Source organism: Triticum urartu, chromosome 5A, assembly GCF_056163025.1.
Source record: "Triticum urartu cultivar PI428250 chromosome 5A, HENAU_Tu73, whole genome shotgun sequence".
Classification (NCBI taxonomy): Eukaryota; Viridiplantae; Streptophyta; class Magnoliopsida; order Poales; family Poaceae; genus Triticum; species Triticum urartu.
The window spans coordinates 320564139-320584553 of NC_141877.1; the positions used below are offsets into that span (position 1 = coordinate 320564139).

At 48.3% G+C, this 20415-nt stretch overlaps 1 pseudogene; it reads right to left on the reverse strand.

Annotated features, from left to right (window-relative positions):
• Window positions 1–1107: 1107 nt before the first annotated feature.
• LOC147971228 (uncharacterized) lies at window positions 1108–2582 on the reverse strand (annotated as a pseudogene).
• Window positions 2583–20415: the final 17833 nt, after the last annotated feature.

Below are 20415 nucleotides of genomic sequence, written 5' to 3' on the forward strand. Positions count from 1 at the left end.
TACTACTGCCTCCTCATCGTGGAGGCCACCGGGATGATGAAGATGGCCATCGGAAATGATTCCCCCCTCCGGTAGGGTGCTGGAATGGGGTCTAGATTGGTTTTCGGTGGTTACAGAGCCTTGTGGCGGCGAAACTTCTGATCTAGGGTTATTTCTGATGGTTTCTCTATTTATAGGATTTTTTTGGCGTTGGTTTCACGCGAAGATGGGCCTCGAGGTGAGCACAACCCACCGGGGCACGGGTAAGGGCCCAGGCGCGCCCCGGTGTCTTGTGCCCTACTCCTTCACCTTCTAGTCCTTCCACGAAGCTTCAGGGGTCTTTTTTGTTCCAAAAAAATCATCAAAAAGTTTCATCTCATTTGGAGAACTTTCATTTCTGCACAAAAAACAACACCACGGTAGTTTTGCTGAAAAGAGCGTCAGTCTGGGTTAGTTCCATGCCAATCATACCAAAACCATATAAAATTATTGTAAACATGGCATGAATACTTCATAAATTATAGATATGTTGGAGACGTATCACGTCGCGCCTAGGCTCCAGGTCCACGTCGTGCCAAGGGAAGGAGGCACGCCGTGGGCCATGTCACCCGCCTGGGTCGGCGGAGGGTGGAGTGAGCGGGATGTCGCACGAGCCTCACTGGCGGTGTTGACGAGCTCAGTGATGCGGCCGAGCCAGTCGTCGTAGAGGTTGTCAGCGGGGCAATCTTGCAGGAGTTCGCGCGCCATGAGCAACACAGCCTACGTGTTCGCCGGCGCACGGCAAGCATGGGAGGATGATGTCGTGGCCGGAGTGGGCGATGGATTTGCGGTGCGGCCATCACACCGCCTGGAAGGTGGCAGCGACAAATCCTGCTGCTCGCGAGTAGCAGGGTCAGTGGCGACGTTAGCCACGGGGGAGGCAGAGCGGCGAGCGGCCCGGCACAAGCGGCCCGGCGCTCGGCGCGGACGCGACGAGCGTCGGACATGGGAGTGACGGAACAGAGGTGAAGCGAACGGTGGGAGAAGGACTTCGACACGCTCCTACCTAGCGCACCACATGTCGGATTCAGGGCTCTGCATACCCATGAAGATTCGAACTCTGGGGCGTGTGCAAAGAACTCAACCTCTCTAGCCTATCAACTCGTCGCCCCATGGCCTAGCCCGATTTGCGCGATCAGGTGGCAGAAATCGCCGGAGATCCATAAAACAAGCTTTCTTGCCATACTTCAAGCGCTTGGTCCATACATTTGCACCACAAGGTGGACATGCATAATCTCCATGCACCATATATGAAGCAATCATTCCTAATGCTGGGAAGTCATTTATGGTCCACAAGACAGCCGCTCTGAGTTTAAATGTTTTCTGTTCGGATGCATCATAGGTTGTCATCCCATTCACAAAAAGATCTCTCAGATCTTCTAAAAGAGGTTGCATAAAAACATGAATCTTATCTCTAGGGCTCTTAGGTCCAGGAATAATCAAAGACAATGACAGATAAGATTTCTTCATGCATAGCCATGGAGGCAGGTTATACATGACTAGCACAACTGGCCAACAACTATATTTATTGCTCAGCATCCCATATGGATTAAATCCATCTGTTGCTATGGCAAACCGAATATTACGACAATCATTTGCAAATCCATGCTTCTCATCAAATTTCTTCCATGCCTCGGAATCTGCTGGATGCCGTATCACATCATGCTGCTTGGTGCGCCCTTCATCGTGCCATCGAGCTAGAGTTGTTGTTTCTTTGCACATGAATATCCTTTTTAGCCACTCTTTGATTGGAAAGTATCTCAAAACTTTCATTGGCATAGCTCTCTTTCTTTCCTTTTTAGTTAACTTGGTTTCGGGCATTTTATCTTTCCACCTAGAAGCCTTGCATTTAGAGAAAAAATCATCATTTTCTATCTCTTTCCAGAACAACTGACAGTTATTTGGGCAGACATGAATTTTCTGATATCCTAATCCAAACTTTGATATGATCTTCTTGGCCTCGTAAAATTTTTGGGCCAGAGCTTTTCCATTTGGAATAGCCATGTGCGGAATATTAAGTAGATCTCCAAATGACTTATCAGACCATTTGTTCATGGATTTTGTATTGAACAAAAGCGCAAGTAAGGAAAGCTAAGACAATTCACATCCTGGCCACAAAGGCTTCTCTGAATCTTGAATTAATTTGTACAATGCCTCTGCTTCTTTAGTTGCTCCATCTGGAAGTGGATTTGAAAAATCTGTACTATCACTCATAGGCACATCACCATCATATATTTTCCTAATTGAATCCATAATCATTTCATGCATATTAGCATTTCCTTCAGTTTCAGGCTGTGGTTGTTGATCATCATTGTGATCGGATGAAGACTCACCGTGAAAAACCCATTTGTCATAGTTCTGAAGCATTCCATTCCACATCAAATGGCCACGACTTCATCCCTTGATAGTACTTCAGTGTGAACACAATCTTCACATGGACATCGGATCATTATATCCGCTGGTATATCTTTATATGCAAACTCCAGAAATTCATCTACACCAGCTGAGTATTGTGTACTTTCTCTTGGAAATTGCAATAGTAATTAGGTGGATTCTAAATCCATTGCACACTGCATAAAAATAACAAATATTATTGCAGTTGTAACCATGAAAGAATTGCAAAAGCTTATCTTGTAAATATCTGATTTGTGATTTAAGTTCCTAACGTTGTACAATAGAAATTCACAATTATATCATTTTTCAACAATATATATAAGAAATGTGTACTTGTTTCTTGTTCATAAACTGCAGGCTATAGGCAAACATGATTGCAAGTTATTTAGGCCACAAAACTAGTGAAATCATCTGAATATATCTTTGGTTCATGCTACAGACAACCAGATTGTACACTATTTCCTAACACTGGTGAACTTAACATCCAACAACTCAAAATGATAGTAAATTTGTGAACATATAGTACAGCTACGTAGAATCTGCAAAAAAATAGTACATCACAAGCAGTAAATGGTATAAATAGCCTTCACCTGTACGTACGACAGCAGCTAGCAAGTTCAAATTGTCCAATTCAATTGTTGACCAACTGAATTTTCATCATGATGCAACACCAGCAGCAGCTGCCAAAGTTCAGCTAGTCCCAAACACCTGGAACCATATTGTACAATCTGAATCCTTTGATCTAACAATTCACTAGAAGAAAAAGTTATATTCACATATGACATACAAGTGCCCAAATAACATCAATGAAGCACACAGAACATATTTAGTTACAGCAACAATTCCATCTCAAAAGACGCTGAGAAATTGATAAGATCATGTAGTTGATGCCTACATTAGCCAATTCAGAGTAACACTTGTTCATCCATCAGGCATAAGTCTCTACTATCAATGAAATAATAACATGATCTAAGTCAATGTTTTTCTAACATCGATAAAGCGCGGATAAATCATCAGCCAACATCCTTTTCGGTGCTAGTCTAACAGAATGCGGTTGGGAGTTGGAACATCAATGTTTGAAGTTCTGGTGAGAACAGATCAATATAGGCTAGAAAATCCCTAAAAACACAAGAGAATAGAATAAAACAGAGTTGGACACATTCTTCAACAATCTGCACTCCAACTGTCCAGAAACAAAGCAGTAGAACGTCTCCTGGGCACACTTTCTAGTCAGAAGTACCCAAATAAAATCAACAAAATACTAAGACAACAGCACACCAAATTAGAGCACTACTCCAATAGTAATCTGTACTCAAAGCGAAACTAGAAAAAAGTGGCACATTCATTGTTTATGGTATCTGGTTATGAAACAAACACGAGTTTCCATTGCCCGGCAGACTGCAGTGGTGAACTGGACAGCAAGCTTAAAATGTGGAGAGAAATTATAATGGAAACTATACACAAAGTATATCATTGGCATCTATGCTCGGCATGTTCCTCAAAAAATCATATGAGCCATTTCTCCAATAGTTCAGAAAAATCAGTACAACCAAAATCTAAAGTCGACTGCACTTTCAAGAAGACAGTACCCAATTAACACCAATGGTGTTCTAAAATAACAGATTTAGTTACATAGCTACAGCTATAATTCAGTTACGTCAAAGTTGAAGTCCTAGAAAGAGCAGAGCAATAGAGATGTTTCTAAAAAATCTATAATCTAGTCAAAAGTACCCAAATAACATCAGTGAAATACTCAGACGGTAACACGTTTAGTTACAATACTACCTCCAGTAGTAATCTACACACAAAAAGCAACTATAGAACAAAACAACATAACCATGGTAGTCTGGTTAGCTTCAAAAATGTTATGGCACTTATTCTGGCAGTCACGGGAGCTGACGGAGTAGTCCAAACAACTAGAACTTATGTTGGTAGTCCCTTCTTGGACTATTGGAATTGGTCTGAACAGTGAGGTAGTCCAAACAACTGAACATAGCCCAGGTGGTATTGTACAGCTCTGAAATCCATCCCCTTCGTCATCTACCAAACCCCCCTACATCCCACGGCCATGTCTCCAGGTGCACACAAATAAGTTGACTAGACGAGAGGAGAAGGGAAGTGTTGGTGTCAAAACCGGCGGATCTCGGGTAGGGGGTCCCGAACTGTGCGTCTAGGCCAGATGGTAACAGGAGGCAAGGGACACGAAGTTTTACCCAGGTTCGGGCCCTCTTGATGGAGGTAAAACCCTACATCCTGCTTGATTAATATTGAAGATATGAGTGTTATAAGAGTAGATCTACCACGAGATCAGAGAGGCTAAACCCTAGAAGCTAGCCTATGGTATGATTGTATGTTGTGATTGTTGTCCTACGGACTAAAACCCTTCGGTTTATATAGACAACGGAAAGGGTTAGGGTTACACAAGGTCGGTTACAAAGGAGGAGATATCCATATACGTATTGCCTAGCTTGCCTTCCACGCCAAGTAGAGTCCCATCCGGACACGAGACGAAGTCTTCAATCTTGTATCTTCATAGTCTATGAGTCCGGCCAATGGAGATAGTCCGGCTATCTGGAGACCCCCTAATCCAGGACTCCCTCAGTAGCCCCTAAACTAGGCTTCAATGACGACGAGTCCGGCGCGTAGTTGTCTTCGACATTGCAAGGCGGGTTCCTTCTCCGAATACATCATAGAAGAATTTGAATACGAGGATAGTGTCCGACCCTGCAAATAAGTTCCACCTTCCACCGTAGAGAGAATATTTTTTTTCGTAGATCTAATTTGCTGGCTTGTTTTGATAGCATGACATCATGTCATGGCCCGGTGATTATTCGGACCGTTTTTCTTAACCAGCTCCACACATAACGCGAGGCGGTTTCTTGACACGCCTTGCCGAAGCGGAGATCGTGTTCCCCTAATTAAGGGATTCTCATTAATGCGGTCGTGGGTAACCCAACCGTGTCTAGGACTCCTAGATTATAGGCAAGTCCCAAACGGCTATGGAGAGGACGTTGATATTCACCCTCTTTATAAGGGGACAAGGTTTTCACTTTTCCCTCTCGTGCTCAACCAAACCCTTCCCCCGCCTCGAGTTCTAACACCCAAAGCCCAGGTTAGGTGCCCCGGATCTTCAATCATGTCCGGATCCAGCCTTCAAGGCCGATGGATGCCCTCCTCCGTGACGGAAGAGGACATTAAGAAGTTGAGGGAGGCCAGATACCTGACCGCCGAGGTGTCGCATCGGCTGCCTGCTCAAGGGCAGGTCGTCCCTACTCCCGAACCCAACGAGAACGTTGTGTTCGTCTCCCAGTTCCTCCGAGGTCTAGGCCTCACTCTGGATCCCTTCGTCAGGGGCTTGATGTTCTATTACGGGCTAGATTTCCATGATCTAGCTCCAGACTCCTTTCTCCACATCACGACATTTATTGTCGTGTGTGAGGCCTTCCTCCGTGTGACCCCTCACTTCGGCCTGTGGCTCAAGACCTTTGAAGTACAAGCGAAGGTGATCGAGGGGCAGCATGTAGCGTGTGGAGGTGCATCAATAGGCAAGATGGCAAGAGCCCCATGGCCGAAAGGTTCCTTTCCAGAGGTGTCCGAATTATGGCAACGGGAGTGGTTCTATGTCACGGCTCCCAGAAGTGCCAAGTGGGTGGCTGCCCCCGCTTTCTGCCTGGGCCCCCACCACAACTGATGTCATGGATTAGCAGGGGTCTGAGCTGGGGTCCAGCCAAGGACGTGCCTATACTGCAAAGCCGCATCCGAGATCTCTTCGAGGGAGATTTTAATTTGGCTGCGGTAATACAAGTTATGTTGGTTCGTCAAGTCCAGTCTTGCAAACGCCGGACCCTGCGCTTGTGGGAGTTCAACCCAGAGGGACCACATGCCATTCAAAGTTTCCTCGGCCTAACGCATAAGGAGATGTACAAGTCATTCTTCGGACCTCAAGTGGAATGTCCGGATATCATCGAGGACGTGGGCCTGAGCAGTAATCGCGCCGCCGAACAAGTAAGAAATCCCCTAGCCGAACACGCTATCTCTTATTCGAAGTTATTTCTGAGAGTCCGCTTTTTGATCAGGACTGGCTAACAAAGGCAAAGATGATCCGGTGCTTGGCTCCCCTCCCTGAGGGTTTGGAAAATCCGGTATTGGAGAAGATGCTCGAGGTCGCACCTTGTCCGGAGCCCCTGAAGGAAGATACCGAGGGAGATAATACGGGCGGACGCGGGCCCCCATCGCTATCTTCTCCAACTGAGGGAACGAGCGTCTCCATGAAGGAGGACGATCGGGGGAGGAAAAGGACTGCTTCCGAGGATCCGGAAGCCGAAGCCTCCAAACGGGAGAAGAGGTCTCCCACTGAGGGTCCTGCCTTGGGGGGTGTTTTTGCCACGCAGAGTCCACGGGGGGATCAGCCCTCCAACGAGTCGTAAGTGATCCAAAATATTTTTAATAGTAAGGGTATGCTATCTTTTTCCTCTGAGAAAATAACCACCGCATCTATCTTGCAGTTCGGGCCTCAGCCCCTCTCAAATGAGCTCATCCTTGGGGGATCTTCTTCCAGAGATGATGGAGAGCGAAACGCCTCCCCCGGACTCCTCCGCTCCGGAAGCGGGTGACCCCGAAGTGTCGTCGTGGAGGGCCTCTCCGGATCCCGTGAGGCCAGAAGATAATCCTGTAGACCACCAAAGTCCCCAGTGTCCGGCTCCCGAAGAGAGCATACGAAAGAGTCCGACACCGTCTGGTGTGCGGTCGGACGTTCTGAGGGAGTTGGTAGGGCAAGCGGCCATCTAAGAAGAGCACCGTATGCTGATGGGTACGGTGATGGAGAGAATCTCGTCTACTGAAAGCGGATTACATGAAGCCTTTATGAGTCTATAGACGGGCTTTGAGGTATGTGAGATAATATGTGATAGTACTGCACATGTTAAGTGTGCCCTGTGTAGATAGTAGCCCCTGCGACTCTGGTTGTCGTCGAGAACGGCGGCGAACAGAGGATCATATTCCCAGGCAATAACCAAACTGCCTCTATGTGCAGGTGGTGGAAGCTCCGGTGGCTAGCCGGACTAGGGAGTTTGCCCAATTGAAACAGCAACTGGATGCGGCAGACACCGACATCGAGCTTGTTAACAAGAGGCTTGACGAGGCACAAGGTAAGTGTTAATATCCGGTGAACGCCACATAGTAAGAGCAGCATAATGTCAGTATCTTTAATATGTTGTGACTATAGATGGAGCTGCCACCGTGGAAGCCTTGCGGCCGGAACTTGCCCGAGCCAAGGAACAAGCGAGGAGTAGTAATGCGGCTGCTTTGAAGGCGTCCGAAGAGTTGAAAGCCGGGAAGGCCGCACATTGCGAGAGCCAGGATAAGATGGCCATAGAATTGAAAGACACTGCCGACCGTTGTTGGGTCCTTGAGAAAGAAAACCAAGCAAAGGCAACAGACCTTGAGAAGGCCGCGGCGGCGGACAAAGACACCCGTTCTGCTATGAGAGCGAAGAAGGAGGAGCTGCGGGAAGCCGGGGACATTGCGGCTAGGAAACCCTTCATGTTATGGAGGAAGTTCGGAGATCCTTGGTATGCCCCTTTGGATCGGATGTGGAGTTCGGTAGATGTGTATATGGATTTGGTGGCGATCGCTGCCGATGCGGCCAAGTACTTCCAAGGTCAGACATATCGCGAAGTGGACAAGCTGTTCTGGACGCAATTCCACATTCCAGAACGTCCACTTTCATTGACTGACCAGCTAGCCGAGTGGCCGAACTGAATAGGTTGTCCGGACTCGCCATGAGGTCTGTTGTGGATCAGCTATGGCCGGAAAGACCAAAGCCGAATAGCTATTTCAGCTTAGTGCAGCAGTTCCTTGATGCGGTGCCGTGCATTAATGCGATGAAGAGGTCGGCGTGCATAGAAGGCTCGCAGATGGCCCTTGCCCGTGTTAAAGCATACTGGGCAGAGATGGATGCTACCACCATTGCGGCGCAAGGATCGGCCATAGGCCGGGTGGCTGCCGAGCACTATTTTGAGGAGGTTCTCGAGGGTGCTCGTTTGATAGAGGCCCATTGCTCAAAAAATATTATGTTTGAGTGATATGTATTTTCATTGTAAGCACAATGCTTTTATGAATTTTTTATAAGGTTATTTTTATACTTTTGCCTGAAAGTAGTATGATGCCTCCTATGTGGCCGTTTATGTATACATGTGTATAACCTGAAAGATTGCAGCCGTCGGCTTCAACCCCCACGCATAAAATGCGGGGGTGTTCGCAAAAAACATGTGTTCACACTTAACCCAACGTCTTGGTCCTATTAAGGAGATGATAGCGTAGCGAGCGAGGCAACCAGACTATAATGCTTTAACACTTTCACTTAGCCATAGGAGTTTGACAGTGGGACTACTAGATAGCCCCTGGTGGCTCCGCACTCTCCCGATCGCGGGGTGCGTACATGCCTGGCCGGGAAACGGCCCTTCGTTAAGGCGGAGGAATTCTAACATTCCGATAGGTCACCGAGTGGTTGACCAGTCTCACGCTATATCATGACAGTCAGTTTTCGGCTTTCTCTACTGAGGTGCTCGTCCGGATGAACTAGGGCACAATCGCAGTAGTTCTCCTGGTGCTACCTTAGCCGGTAAAGCGGAACATAAGGCACCAAAACACAGGAGCCGGGCAAACCCAACATTTGACCAAAGATAATGATTCGGAGCTGATGCATATAAGGCCAAACTCGTGACGCCGAACACTCCCTAAGGTATTCGGTCTTTATGGTATAACCCGGTCCTAGATAGTGCCCTTCGTAAGAAGCCCCTTGTGTCCAGGTACGTGCATTATTCTGACGTGGCCACATGCCAAGATGCCAGCATCCTTCTCGAATGTGCTGAGAATTCGGTGGATATGTATCAACAAGAGACAGTAAAAAAGGTTTACGCAGGGTCTTAATCTAAAAAGAATCCTTGGAGCGGGTCCTTGCTGCACGTCTGCGCCTGTGTCTCCCTTGTGCCGTATCCTGGACAGGTGTAGCATGATGATTATCTGTAAAAGAGAGGAGCTTAGGTGAAAAAAGCTGTCGTGCAAAAAGATAGTTTTTTAAAGAAATCATGTATAATTCAAGGTAAGTAAGAATTGCCGCTTGTCTGCGCACGTTGAGCCCCTTGTATTTGTAATAGGGGTGTGATCATTGATCCGGTAAAAATTGCATATGGCAGCGCCGGACTCATCTAACCGTGTCCGAGGTCGTGACGACCTGCTAAATGCTTTAGTTCGTGAGGTCGTTTTTAGTGTGCAGCTGCCAAGGCAGCCGCACGCTCTTCGGCATGCAGAGATCGCTTAATACTTCCGTTCACTGTAATGATGCCACGTGGACCGGGCATCTTGAGTGTGAGGGAAGCATAGTGTGGTATTGCGTTAAAGCGAGCGAAAGCTTCGCGTCCGAGTAGTGCTTCATAGCCACTTTGAAACGGAGCGATGTGGAAGGTTAAATGTTCGCTACGGAAGTTATCGGGGAAGCCAAATATAACTTTTAGTAGCAGGGAGCCCGTGCAATGAGCCCCTGGGCCTGGCGTTACTCCTTTAAAGGTAATATTGCTATGGCAAATTTTTGTTGGGTCTATCCCCATTTCGCAGATTGTATCCTGGTATATCAGGTTTAGATTGCTGCCACTGTCCATCAGGACTCATGTGAAGTGGTATCAGTCAATTATTGGGTCTAATACCAGGGCAGCCCATCCTGCACGCCGGACACTTGCTGAGTAATCACGATGGTCGAAAGTGATCGGTTGAGACGACCCGTGGCAGGACTCCGCGATGATAGGCCTTCGGGCGTATTTTTCTGGGAGTGCCTTTTTGTTTCTGCCATTGATCACGTGTAACACGTTTACTGTTTTGACTTCTGGTGGAAATTCCTTTTGTTCCCCAGTGTCTTCCTTGAGAGGCTCATCCTCATCTTCGCTTGGTGTATCCTCCCCCTTGTGTACGGCGTTGAGCTTGCCGGACTGCTTAAAGACCCAACATTCTCTGTGGGTATGATTGGCTGGTTTGCCAGGGGTCCTATGGGCCTGACATATTTGGTCCAGAATTTTGTTTAGGCTGGACAGTGCGTCTCTGGCGCCTTTAGGGGGCGGCTTTTGCTGACCTGACCGGGAGCTTTTGAATCCGGCGTTTACTGCCATGCTCTTTGTGCTGTCTCTTTTATTCCGGCGTTTGTTATTGTTGTTGCGCCGTGATTTCCCGTTTCCATCTCTAACTTCAGATGTACTAGGGTCGCTGGAGCTGCATCAGGCTAGCCAGATGTCTTCACCCGCACAAAAGCGGGTCATGAGGCTTGTCAATGCTGCCATTGTTCTCAGTTTTTCTTGGCCGAGGTGTCGGGCAAGCCATTCGTCACGGACGTTGTGCTTAAAAGCTGCCAAGGCTTCGGCGTCCAGGCAGTTGACAATTTCGTTCTTTTTAGTAAGAAACATGTTCCAAAGCTTTTGGGTTGACTCTCCGGGTTGTTGAGTTATATGACTCAAATCATCCGCATCCGGAGGTCGGACATAAGTCCCTTGAAAGTTTGCCCGAAAAGTGTCTTCGAGCTCTGCCCGGCTTCTAATGGAGTTTTCGGGGAGGCCTTTAAGCCAATGACGAGCTGGCCCTTTGAGTTTGAGTGGTAAGTACTTGATGGCATGGAGATCATCTCCTCGAGCCATATGGATGTGGAGGATATAGTCCTCGATCCAGACCCGAGGGTCTGTTGTTCCGTCGTATGCCTCTATGTTTACAGGGTTTGAATCCCTCTGGAAATTCATGATCCAGCACCTTGTCGGTGAAACATAGGGGGTGTGCGGCACCCCTGTATCTGGGTGTACCGTGTTGTTTGGATGTTTTTTGTGTTATATCGTATGCTGGGGCGCGCTTGCGTGGTCCATAGATGGATCTGGTTGCGCTGTCTTCTTGGTGTAAGCCGTCGCGTGAATCGCGTATTGTCTTGTAGGTGGCATTGTTTGCCGCTCTATGTTGGCCGTGAGGTCGTCTATCCGGCCAGGTGGCTGTTTTGATTTTTGGTTGTGAGGGGTCTGAGGCCTCCTCATCGAATTCAGGTAGCAACTTCCGCTTTGGGTAGCTCTTGGTGGGGCGATTGTCCCCGTACTTCGCTGCTGTGTTGAGTACTTTACTCCATCTGATTTGGAGTGTGTCCTGCGCAGCCTTGAGCCTTTGCTGCTACTTTTTCAGACTCCTCGCGGTGGCAACAAGCCTTTGACGGGCATTCTGCTGCTCCGGATGTTTGTCCGGCGTTGTGTCGTCTGGACTATTATCTTTGACAGAATTGGTTTGTTCGGTTTGATTCTCCGTATTGCCGTGGTCCTACAGTGGTTCGCCCTACTCCAACGCTGGGTCTGTTATCATTATTTCTAGCAAGGCATGATTTGGGGCAGTGCTTGCGCCCGCTTTGACTGCTTCTCGAGGGAATAAGCCTTCGGTGCGTCCTTCCGTTCCTCGTCGTGTTCCTTTGGTGTGTCCACCATGTATACATCATATGATGAATTGGACGTCCAGTGCCCTGTGGGCGGTGGTTCCTCTCCGCCTCCCGCATCGTCGTCCATACCATCGATGTCTGCGGAGTCGAAGTCGAGCATGTCGGTTGAGTCATCGACAGTGGCTATTAAGTGGGTGGTGGGTGGGCGTCGAATTTCGTCGTCTGCATCCCAATCCTGTTGGCCATAATCCGGTTAGGGCTCTCCTGACAAAGAGAGAGACCTTAGTGAATTCAGAATGTCACCGAAGGGCGAGTGCTGAAAGATATCCGCGGTGGTGAATTCTATGATCGGCGCCCAATTGGATTCAATTGGCAGGGGCGCGGATGGTTCGGTTTCCGGAAGAGAGTCCGGCACCTTGGAGTCACGGGCTGCACGGAGATTTGCGCTGGTGTTCGGCTCGATCGCCGTTGAGACTGCAACCCCTGAGGTGGTGTCTAACCACCCGTCCTCGATTGGCGCAGTTGGCTCCGAACTAAGGGTCGGAGCTGATGCGGGCGCGGCTTCTGGGGTACTGTTCACCTGTAGAGCTAGGTCATACCCATCGCGACAGCGGGGCGTGCCCGGCTATGGCTCAAGTCCGTCGAAGATCAAGTCCACACGGATGTTGGCCGTGTAATTCAAACTTCCAAATCTTACCTGATGGCTAGGGGCGTAGCTTTCAATCTGCTCTAGATGGCCAAGAGAATTAGCCCGCAGTGCAAAGCCGCCGAATATGAACATCTGTCCGGGGAGAAAAGTCTCACCCTGGACCGCATCGCTATCAATGATAGTAGGAGCCATCAAGCCTAACGGCGACGACACAGAGGAACTCTCAATGAAAGCACCAATGTCGGTGTCAAAACTGGCGGATCTCGGGTAGGGGGTCCCGAACTGTGCATCTAGGCCGGATGGCAATAGAAGGCAAGGGACACGAAGTTTTACCCAGGTTCGGGCCCTCTTGATGGAGGTAAAACCCTACGTCCTGCTTGATTAATATTGAAGATATGAGTGTTACAAGAGTAGATCTACCACGAGATCAGAGAGGCTAAACCCTAGAAGCTAGCCTATGGTATGATTGTATGTTGTGATTGTTGTCCTACGGACTAAAAACCTTCGGTTTATATAGACATCGGAGAGGGTTAGGGTTACACAAGGTCGGTTACAAAGGAGGAGATATCCATATACGTATTGCCTAGCTTGCCTTCCACGCCAAGTAGAGTCCCATCCGGACACGAGACGAAGTCTTCAATCTTGTATCTTCATAGTCTATGAGTCCGGCCAATGGAGATAGCCCGGCTGTCCGGAGACCCCCTAATCCAGGACTCCCTCAGGAAGGAGGGAGCGTTACCTCGGTGGTCAGTCTTGCCGTCCTGCACGGCGAGGGAGAAGATGGCCGGCCGGAGGAGCAGCGCACCGACGGCGGGGAGGTCGGAGTGGCGGACAGAAGAGCAGTGGATGCTAGCAGACGACTTCCAGCCGTCCTAGCGCGGCCTTGCTGCTTGTCCTTTCTGTGATGTCCGCAAAGCCGCCGCTCCCCTGTCCGTCGCCGCCTTCCGCCGCTCGCCAATCCGTCGCCGCCTTTTCGCCGATCCCCTTTCTGTCCGCCTTCAAGCCTAACGAGAGGAGGTTGGATAATTGATTCGTGTCGTAGTCGTAGGGAGAGACCTAGATTGATCCGGATATGAAGGGCAATATCAAATCTGGATCAGAGAATAGAAGAGGAAGATTTGTTTCTTCACGCGATTTGGTTTCTCTAGGATGGTTAGCACAGATTTTCGCGCCACATTATTAACCATGTGTACCGCCGTGTCCTTTTTTGCTGAATTAGTTTTATTTTTAATTATGTATATTTGTAGTTTTATAACACATATAATTTGCAACAATAAATGGCAACATATAAGATCTGTTGCATGCAATAGGGTCTCACGAGCTGCAAGTCTACAACGCATATGCTGCATCGTTTATATCCGTATCTATCAAGATTTTTGCACCATATAGTTAAAACGTTGTAGAACATGTGTTGCTTTATAGGGGGTATCCTTTTAGTGAGTGGACAATTTGAAAGGGGACAAGTAGTACATCTTATTCCGACGAAAGGTGGTCTTCGCCTGCAAAGCCTCTAGTTGTGATGCAGCGGTGGGCTCGGCGATGACATCCGTCCTGCCGTGCTGGTGTCTTGGTCTTATTGCACTAGAATGGAAACCTTTGCCAGATTCCTCGGGAACCCATGCCTGTCCTTGCCTCCTTAGCACCAAATAGGAAACTGCCTGCGCCCGCTGGCGCCCACCTGCCTCAGTCGTCATGGCTTGCATCATGGCAGCCTCGTGAGCCTGGGTACCTGCATAGGAATCTCCGCTCCGCAGGAGGCAACCTAGGGAGGTCGCTCCCTCCGGAGGTCTTGGCGTCGTCTACCTTGCGAGGCCTATGGGGCCCTCGCGAGGGTCTGGTCTAGGCGGCCTTGCAGATGGGCAGTACCAGGCCATTGGAGGAGTCATGCCATGGGCCACAGGCCTGACAAGTCTGGGTACCCTGGTTCCCATAACACCGACAGTTTGTGATACTTATAGGAATAGCGTGATAGATCGATCAGAAGGTACAATTTTGAGCTGGTTTAGTATGCTACAAACAATTTTGTCTTATGTTCTCCAATAGATAAGAACTTTGGAGTGATTCTTTATCGCACTTTGAGGGATTGCCATATGATCTAACTATGTTAGCACTATTGAGAGATTGCGCTAGTGAAAGTATGAACCCTAGGCCTTGTTTTCAAGCATTGCAATACCGTTTGTGCTCACTTTGTTACTTTCTACCTTGCTATTTTTTATTGTTCCTATTACAAATATCAATATCTACTATCCATATTACACTTGAATCACCATCTCTTCGCCGAACTAGTGCACCTATACGATTTACCATTGTATTTGGTGTGTTGGGGACACAAGAGACTCTTTGTTATTTGGTTGCAGGGTTGTTTGAGAGAGACCATCTTCATCCTACGCCTCCCACGGATTGATAAACCTTAGGTCATCCACTTGAGGGAAATTTGCTACTGTCCTACAAAACTCTATGCTTGGAAGCCCAACACGAGTCTACAAGAACAAGTTTTAGTAGACATCAGTAGGGACATATGTCCTCGGTAGAGATCCATACTTGGACCCTTTTTGCGTATGGGGCAATGAGATATTCATGAACCAGCATCAAGTGAGGAAAATGATAAGGATTGTTAGGAAAAATGAAGAACGATGATAATTAATCTATTTGTTTATGCTCTATCCAACACAACAGCGAGCTGTAGGATGGTAACTATGAACTTTGTAGCCTTCTCCTTTTACTTCCATAATGAGTTGTTAGACAACAATGTCTGAATATTGTTCGTTTGTAGTTTTTTCCCAAATTATTTTACTCGAGATTACCTCGAAAAGTACATGATTGGTGTACATGCAATGAAGGTTAAATTATTTCATTGAGACTACAATGAGTATCGAGAAGTCTTAATGAAGACAGTGAAGGATCGTCGGGCGGTCATCACAAGGGGTTGGCTTAGAGTTGTGCGTGCATTAGGTATGAAGAAGGGAAGAATATGGGCATTCCGCTTCACCTTCTCCAGAAACCATAATGTCTTTCGCCTCTCTCTTTACCATCATTAATACAACTGTGGTTCATCATTCTTTATTTGGTGCTTATGTAGTTCTTCAATATATGTACCTGTGAATCGAATTATGCATTCATTCTTGAACCTATATTTGTAAACTTGATTCGATATGAAATAAGTGATTGCCTACTTCCAAATTCAAAATCTGTTTCAAATTCAAATTATGTGAATGTTAAATGCAGGGATTAAATTATGCTTTGCAGGCCATTACACTGCACACAGTTTGCGAAAGAAAAATATCCGTGATAAACGTCAAGATCAGACACATTTCTCGATCACAACATGTTGTAGGGTGGAGACCCTAAGTGGAGATATTTCATGAATTGGAGGGGGATCCATGAAGAATGCTAATAACACGAAGAACAAGAGGGGAAATCACAAGAGAAACACTCAAGAACAAGTCCAATCACACATCCACTAGACCAACAAACACATGAGATCCACAAATGTACATGGACAACAAAGGGAACAAAGATACAAGGTAAAGTTCATCCCAAATCCAAGAGGAGATGAGGACTTGATGATTCACTTGGGGAATCCTTCTCCACAAGTGGAGGTCTTGTACTCCAATGGGTCCTTCTCTCTCAAGAGGAATCCCACAAGGGAGATACATGAGCTAAGATCTATGATTAGTGTCTATTCTTAGCTAACCCTAGAAATGAGGAGGAGAAGGAGTATATATAGGTCCAAGACATGAAGAGACAAGTGAGGGCGAAATGGGAAAGATACATGGGCCAAAGCCCAATACATGCACGCAGGCAAGTCCGGGCACCCAGGGTAAAGGGCGTCGGGCTCCCAGAGTCGGGGCATAGAGGGTGCGGGCATTCGGGGGCAGGGGCGCGGGCACTCGGGGGTGAAAGCCCGGGCACCCGGGGTGGATAGCAGGGCCGTGCCCTTTGTGTCCGTCGGAGCGGGCACCCGGGGCATAGGAGGCCGGGCACCCGGGGTGGTCCGAGGCCTCCGGTGCTTCGCGTCTTAGGGTCCCTCTTCCTCCTCCCTTCTTGGATGATGTAGATGTTCTCTTGCGCTTGAACTCCTCCTCATCATCGATGAAGCTCATGTAATACATATGCATGCACACAAGAGGGATGTCAAGTAGTATACCATCCTCGAAGGGGTCAAGTGAACACGTGTAAAGGAGATGATTAATCCTTATGTATGTGTAGATGTCACACGTGTCACTTGTCGAACAGACTCTTGACATGGTGATGTCCATAAGATGCTCTGCATCATCCCCTCCCCCTTGGGAAAGATCCGTCCTCGGATCAAAATCCAAATCACCATGGGAAAGAGATGTCGTCGCCGTATATAAGTGGATGATCTCAAAGAGTTCATCATCTTGAAGTTTGAAATGGGCACTCTCCAATGTCTCACCGTCTTGTAGTTCCTTCAAAAGGAGCAAAGACAAGAAGCACTTGGAAAAACAAATGTGGTTAGCATTAGTGCAAAACCAAGCATTCAAGAGGCGATTCACCCAATAAGTATCGTCATCATGCATAGCATAAGGTGTGACAATTAAGTGTGGCATCGGAAGTAAGTAGATAAGTTGAGAACAATCAAGGGCATCGTAGAAACAAGCATGCAAATGGGAGGTAGAGATGCAAATATGTTTGACAAGTGAACAAGCATCTACCTCAAGGTCATAGCAAACATGCACAAAGCGCTCAACCAAAGGTCTATGGTAGGCATAGGAATCATTCACAACACCAAATATATTGAGAATCCAAGCATAACGTGCATATGGTTTAGTGAAAATTGTATGGCACTCAACACAATAGAAAGAGCAATTGTTCATCATGTGTGAGGCAATCAAGTCAATCATGTGACAAGCAATGGGATACGGCATATGTGAAGTGATGACATTGGTGCGACCAAATATGTGATATGAGCAAGTAGGCAACAACTTGGATGCAACACACAAGGCATACATGTCATGAGGCATGGTAATGTGGAAATCATGAGTGAAAGCAATATCTCTAACATGTGCGCAATGTGTCATGGTGCAAGAAACACATGAAGTATGATCCACAATATGCATGCTCATGGTTTCAGTGTTCTCCAAAGAGAAGGATATCACCTCGAAATCATGTCCTTGGGCGTTGAGGAGTCCTGGATTGGGGGGTCTCCGGACAGCCGGACTATATCCTTTGGCTGGACTGTTGGACTATGAAGATACAAGACTTCGTCTCGTGTCCAGATGGGACTTTACTTGGCGTGGAAGGCAAGCTAGGTAATACGGATATGTATACCTCCTCCTTTGTAACCGACCTTGTGTAACCCTAGCCCCCTCCGGTGTCTATATAAACCGGAGGCTTTTAGTCCGCAGGACAACATACAATCATACCATAGGCTAGCTTCTAGGGTTTAGCCTCTCTGATCTCGTGGTAGATCCACTCTTGTACTACCCATATCATCAATATTAATCAAGCAGGACGTAGGGTTTTACCTCCATCAAGAGGGCCCGAACCTGGGTAAAACATCATGTTCCCTGCCTCCTGTTACCATCCGCCTTAGACGCATAGTTCGGAACCCCCTACCCGAGATCCACCGGTTTTGACACCGACATTGGTGCTTTCATTGAGAGTTCCTCTATGTCATCGCCGTTAGGCTTGATGGCTCCTACGATCATCGATAGCGATGTAGTTCAGGGTGAGACTTTTCTCCCCGGACAGATCTTTGTGTTCGGCAGCTTCACACTGTGGGCCAACTCACTTGGCCATCTGGAGCAGATCGAAAGTTACGCCCCTGGCCACCAGGTCAGGTTTGGAAGCTTAAACTACATGGCCGATATCCGTGGAGACTTCATCTTCGACGGATTCGAGCCTCTGCCTTGTGCGTCACGCGGTCACGATGAGTACGATTTAGCTCTACCATCAGACAGTGTTCAGGAGATCGCACCGGCAGCCGCTCCGACCCTCAATTCGGAGCCAGTTGCGCCGTCCATGGACGGGTGGATGGACCCCGCCACGGAGGCCTTACCCTCATCGGCGATCGAGCCGAACATCGACCTTACCCTCCACAAGAGCCGTGTTGTCAAACTGTCGGATCCTTCTCCGGCCACGGACTCCGAACCGCCTGTGCCCGTTCCTAGCGAATCCGATTGGGCGCCGATCATGGAGTTTACCTCCGCGGATATTTTTCAGCACTCGCCCTTTGGCGACATACTGAACTCATTAAGGTCTCTGTCCTTGTTAGGAGGATCCTGGCCGAACTATGTCCGGCAGGATTGGGATGCGGACGACGAAGAAATCCGCGCCCCACCCACCACCCACTTAGTAGCCACTGTCGATGACTTAACCGACATGCTCGACTTCGACTCCGAAGACATCGACGGTATGGACGACGATGTGGGAGACGAAGAGGAACCACTGCCCACAGGGCACTGGACAGCCACCTCATCATACGATATAAACATGGTGGACACACCCAAAGAAGGCAATGACGATGAGACAGCAGAGGATGACCCCTCCAAGAAGCAACCCAAGCACCGACGTCAGCGGCGCCACTCTAAGTCCCGCCAAAGAAAAAGTGGTGATACCGGCACAGGAGATAATAACACTCCGGATAGTGCCGAAGACAACAACAATCCCCTCCAGCAAGGTTTAGAACAGGAGGATGGAGGAGCCAACCCTCCTGAGAGAGCGGCAGATGGAGAGGCGGAGGATGATCATTACATGCCCCCCTCCGAAGACGAGGCAAAGCCTCGACGATGCCGAATTCGTCGTGCCAGAGGATCCCGTCGAACAAGAGCACTTCAAGCGCCGGCTTATAGCCATGGCAAATAGCCTTAAGAAAAAGCAGCAGCAGCTTCAAGCTGATCAAGATCTGCTAGCCGACAGATGGACTAAAGTCCTCGCAGCCGAGGAATATAAACTTGAGCTCCCCTCCAAGAGTTACCCAAAATGCAGGTTGCTACCCCAACTGGAGGAAGAAGAGTATGACGCGGCTGATCGGCCACCTTGTGGCCGCGATAGAGAGGCATTCCAACCAAAAACTCAGCCTGCACCCCGACGCCATTCAAATAAAAAGGCATGGGGAAATACGCCAGACCTGCGAGACGTATTGGAGGACAAAGCAAAACATGCAATATCGATCTACAGATCACGAGGGCGCGCCACTACGCAAGACGATAAACGTCACGCCGGATACAGTAAAAGTAAGTCCGGCCGGGCCGACCACAGCGGACACGACTCATTCGAGCTGCGTCGCGACATAGCCCAGTACAGAGGCGCCGCACACCCCCTATGCTTCAAAGACGAAGTAATGGATCATCAAATCCCAGAGGGTTTCAAACCCGTAAATATTGAATCATACGACGGCACAACAGATCCTGCAGTATGGAACGAGGATTTCCTCCTCCACATCCACATGGCCCGCGGTGATGACTTACACGCCATCAAATACCTCCCACTAAAGCTCAAAGGATCAGCGCGACATTGGCTTAACAGCTTGCCAGCAGAGTCCATTAGCTGTTGGGAAGATCTGGAGGCCGCATTCCTCGACAACTTTCAGGGCACTTATGTGCGACCACCAGATGCCGATGACTTGAGCCACATAATTCAGCAGTCAGAAGAATCGGCCAGGCAATTCTGGACTCGGTTCCTAACAAAGAAAAATCAAATCGTCGACTGTCCGGATGCAGAGGCCCTAGCAGCTTTCAAACACAACATCCACGACAAGTGGCTAGCCCGGCACCTTGGTCAGGAAAAGCCGAAATCTATGGCAGCCCTCACGACACTCATGACCCGCTTTTGTGCGGGAGAAGACAGCTGGCTGGCTCGCAGTAATAACATATCAAAGAACCATGGTACTTCCGATACCAAGGACGGCAATGGCAGGTCACGTCGAAATAAACATAAGCGCCGC